Source organism: Tiliqua scincoides, chromosome 4 (genome assembly GCF_035046505.1).
Source record: "Tiliqua scincoides isolate rTilSci1 chromosome 4, rTilSci1.hap2, whole genome shotgun sequence".
Taxonomy (NCBI): Eukaryota; Metazoa; Chordata; class Lepidosauria; order Squamata; family Scincidae; genus Tiliqua; species Tiliqua scincoides.
In genome coordinates, this window is record NC_089824.1 from 170,175,784 (window position 1) to 170,180,936 (window position 5,153).

The following is a 5,153-nucleotide window of genomic DNA, read 5'->3' on the forward strand; positions in this document are numbered from 1 at the left end:
GTGGTGTGTGTTTACTGTGGCATCATGAGAACCATTCCAATTTGTAAAAATGCCCTTTCAAACCACCCTGCCGATCCCCCAACCAATACTATCTTATAACACTGGAACGTTTTCACTGCAGCTGAGTGAGATAATTCATTTTTGGTTGGTATCCTTTCTGAAGATTTTAAGACATCTTTCTTTTAAAATGTATGCAAAAAAAACTCTGCAGGAAACATGGCAATACCAGGGCTTCTGAGAGTAGTACAAGTTATTTCAATCAATTATTAGAAGTGGGGTGGACGTAAACACCTCCTTTATTCATAACATTGCTTTCTTTCCTGTCAGATTTGCACTATTTTTATCTTCTGTTTTTCTCCTTAATGTTGGTGTCTTTCTTGTGTTTACTTTCTAATAGCACAATTGTATGCATGCTTACTCTGAATTAACTCCCATTGTGTTCAATTGGGCTTATGAAAGTGTTTTATAGGATTGCAGCCTTAGGCAGTTTCTCCCCTGAGCAGGTGGGGTATATCTAACAAAAAAAAAGAAGATTAAAAAAAAAATTTACAGAAACCCTATTTTTCTCCCATAAAAAAGGTTGGGATGGGAGACAGAGGACCACCAATGTTCCATGCTTTTTTGACAATTGGCAAAAAACCTGGGAGGGCAAATTTGTGGGGTTGCTTAGCAACTCCAGCTCTCCAAGTAGCTAACATAAGAAGACCCCCACTGGATCAGGCTAAAAGCCCATCTAGTCCAGCTTCCAGGATCTCACAGTGGCCCACCAAATGCTTCAGGGAACACACAGGACAAAACACAACCTGTGTCCTGGTGCCCTCCCTTGCATCTAGCATTCTGACATAGCATACTTCTAAAATCAGGAGCTTGCACAGACTTATCATGACTAGTAACCTGTGATGAACTTTTCCTCCAGAAATTTGTCCAATCCCCTCTTCAAGGCATCTTGGCGAGGTGCCTTCACCACTTTCTGTGGCAAAGAGTTCCACAGACTAATTACACGCTGGGTAAAGAAATATTTTATTTTGTCTGCCCTAACTCTCCCAACACTCAATTTTAGTAGATGTCCCCTGGTTCTGGTGCTATGTGAGAGGGAAAAGAGCATCTCTCTATCCACTCTATCCATTCCCTGCATAATTTTGTATGTCTCAGTCATGTCCCTCTCCTTTAGCTGCTAAAGTGTACACATCCTTTTCCACAGGCACAAAGTAGCTACTATCCATCCTATCCACTACAGTGAGGTGATTATTAGTAGAAGGGAACAAGACCTCATAGGTTAAGATTTAGGGTTCCAGCAAAATCTGGAGACTTTTAGAGGTTTGCCCCCTCAAGGATATTCCAGAACTTTTCTTGAGTGTTTGGCTTGCTGGCTTTTTTTTGTAAAAAATGAAGTCTCTAGTCCTTTGACATGGATATCTAAGAAAATTTGCAGGCCATGTTTTACTTTCTTGTGCATGGAGTAAACTTCTTTTTTATTTCCAGTGTTCTGTCTAATGTGGAAATTGCACCCCTTTGAAGCAAATTCCCATTTCAGAGAGGTGATTTTCAGTGCAAATACAGCAATTAGGGCAAGCATTTAAAAAAACAAACACCTGAAGTTGCATCTGGGTCCTACAGCAAATCTCCCCCCCCCCCCCAGTAGCTGCCTGGGGTCTTTACTGAACCCCTTCCTGCTTTAAACTCATCTTTTAAAGTAACACCTGGTTTGGCCCTAAGGGTTCACAGGCACTGAGCTGACTGATAACTACTCGACACTCACTATTTCACTTTATTTTGTAGTTTTAAAACTATTTAATCAGATCTATTAAACAATGTATTTTTGTGTGCTATTTCATGTTGTCTTCTTACTGTCTCCCCACCCATCCCCTATGCTGTGAGGACCCAGCACCCCCACCACCGCCACTGCCAAAGGTGTGGCTGTGAATACTGGGAATATAGGTGATAGCTCTGGCTAATGCCCTGTTATGTGACTCTCCAGTTATCTTATTCAGCTACTCTGTGCTCTCTTCTTTGTAGCTGCTATATTTTCTCCTGTGCTTGTGCAGTTTCTGTTAAGGCGGGTCCTGATTATAGTTGGCACCTCTGGCCCCTATTGTAATATTAAAAATAGAACTAGGGTTTCCTGGATTTGCTTCTAGCTGTTGCTATGAGAAGTAGTGCAACTTGTTGTGATATTTTGTTTCTACTGTTGTTACATCCAGTACATTGTTGCTGACTGGGAATTACAGTCTTTTCATGCTGGAGCATTGGTTGTGGGGAATAGTAGTCTCACAGCTCAAAAATAAGATAGCGGATTAGGACTGATAACTCTCCAATATACTAGTTCAAACCAGTGTAAGCAAATGTAAAATTGACCTGAGGATGAGCTTTAAGAACTGATAATACTTGCTTTAAATGACCAGATGGCAACCCTAAAGTAGATTTGTGCAGCCATTAATGAAGGTTGCGTTGCCTTGCTGTTGTATCATGCTTAAAGAACCTTACCACCTTTGTTTAAGCCTTTATGACAGCCATTTTCAACCATTGTGCCTTGGCACACTAGTATGCCACGAGTGGTCCACAGGTGTGCCACAGGAATTTTGGGAGAAGGTCATTTATTAATAGGGCCAATAGGAGATGTGACCCCCCACTGGCAGCATGGTGTGCCTTGTCAATTGTCAAAAACCTGGTGGTGTGCCTTGACCATTTTAGTGCCTTGTCAGTGTGCCATGAGATGAAAAAGTTTGAAAATCACTGCTTCATGACATACTTGTCCTTTCTATCTGTCATATAGGATATCTGAGTATGTCTGTGTGGAGATGGAACCCCAGTGCTTGGCACCCTTGTACTTAAGTGTGTGTGTTTTTTAAACCCGCTATAGCAGTGGTTCTCACACATTTCACACCGGGACCCACTTTTTAGAATGAGAATCTGTCAGGACCCACCGGAAGTGATGTCATGACCAGAAGTGACATCATCCAGCAGGAAAATTTTTAGCAATCCTAGGCTGCAATCCTACCCACATTTACCCAGGAGTAAGTCCCATTGACTATCATTGTTAAAAAAATATACATAGCAGCTTGTTAAAAGTACAGGTCTGTAACATTTCCCCAAATGCAGTCACATACCATGGTAACATCAAGTCTAATATATTAAAAACAAAATATTGAAATGAATTGGGACCCACCTGAAATTGGCTCATGACCCACCTAGTGGGTCCCGACCCACAGTTTGAGAAACACTGCTATAGTCTCTAGATGTCTCTTCCTTTGGCCTCATAAGGAACTCCTAAAGTGGCTAAGAACGAGGAAAAGTGTTTGAAGTCATAAAATGAAAATCAATAAAATAAGCACCAAAATAGAGAGTTACAAAAAAACAGAACCAGATATCCAATCAAGACAAAGCAAGGAGGAGATTCAATAAAGGCACAATGGAATATCTGCCTAAATGCCAATAAAGAGGGGTCTGATTGGACCACTAGGGGGATGAAATGCCTCATGCTGTGTGCCACTAATAAAAAGGTCACATCCTGAATCCTAGCCAGGTAGATTTCTGACAGCAATGAGATATGGAACAACAGATGCATGCATCCTGAGATTAGAATACCTTTCCCAATAAATAAAACTATTTTCTTTCACAGTACCTTGGTGTATCTGCCACAAGATTCTCAGGTGTAAAACTGTTTTTTGGAGGTGTGAGAGGGTAGAACCCTGCACTGACTTCTGAAACTATCAGGGGTATGTGCAACATGCCATTTTGGCTTTGAGCACCCCATACAATGCATATACGTTAAAAATGCATACTTCTTCCTATTTGTGCACACTGTTTCTTTCCATTAAAATAGGGCCATCAATATAGTACCTCATGATTCAAAGCCCAAAACAACGATGGAGCAAGTCATAATAAATATTATTTTAAAACATCTTTTATTCTATCTATAAATCACTCCCAAAAGTTCATGTAGAGTCACAATCTTTTATGATATCCAGATCAGAGGCGTCGCTAGGGGGGGCGGTGCACTAAGTTTTGCAGAGAGCCTCCCTGCAGCATGTAAGTGGCTCCTCCCCTCCCCCTTGGAGCCATGTGGGCGGGGGTGGGGGAAACGGAGGCGAATGGCTCCCGATGGGAGGGGAAGGAGCCGCTTGCTCGCTGCACGGAGGCTCTCTGCAAAACTTAGTGCACCCCCCCCTCTAGCAACGCCTCCGATCCAGATTCTTCTCAGCCAATAAGCTATTAAAGTATAATCCAACATGCTGTGAGATGGTTAGTTTTCTCCCTGTTCTACCCTTTTAGGAAATGATGTGGTAATAACATGTGCAAAAAAAAAATTATTTAGCATTCAGACTGCTGAGGGTCATGTGGTGTGCAGTTCTGATGTTTTTGTCCTCTAAATCACCAAGAACTTTTTGGAAGGGTAGATGGCCAAACCAATGCCATGTTTATGTTTATTATGTCTTGGCTATGATGCTTCTGTTAATGCTGCCCAACTTGTTGATAGTGCCTTCTGCAACAGTATTACCTTACTGTCTTACTCTAAGGCTGCAAACCTATCCACACTTACCTGGAAGTAAGCTCTATTGACTATAATGGGACTTTCTTCTGAGTATACATGCATAGGAGTGGGCTCACAGCCCTACTGCCTGCAGATCTGCAGGCTCCTGCCCTGCCCACCTCAGGTCCAGCCCAAGTCGTCCTGACACCTGAGATGGTGTGCTCCCCCCCCCCCCAAACCTGGTGATATGTCTGGCTAGCTCCTGCTTCCTCTGCTCCTTGAACTGGAAAAAGAGGAGAGGGGACAGAGAGAAAAGGCAAGTATGGAGGAGAGGACAGTGGTGTGGTACTGCATTGAAACTGCTTCTCTTCCATTCCATCCCCGTTTTCCTTTTCCAGTGCAGGAAGTGGGAGGAAGAGGAGGGCAGTGGAGGTGAGTGGGTGCATGAAGATGTTCACCACCAATCTGCTGCCTGGAGTGAGCACTTCAGTCAGTATCATTAATGGGCTGGTTTTACCTCTCACTCCACCCTTCTGTGTTATATAGTAAGGTGTCTGTTGAATTTCATTTCATTGATTTCAACTTTTGCCAAGTTATCAATATCATCTGAAGGATTAAACATATTGTCTGTATATTATTTATATTGCCTAATCTAACACAGATATGCCTAGCCTAAGTCCTT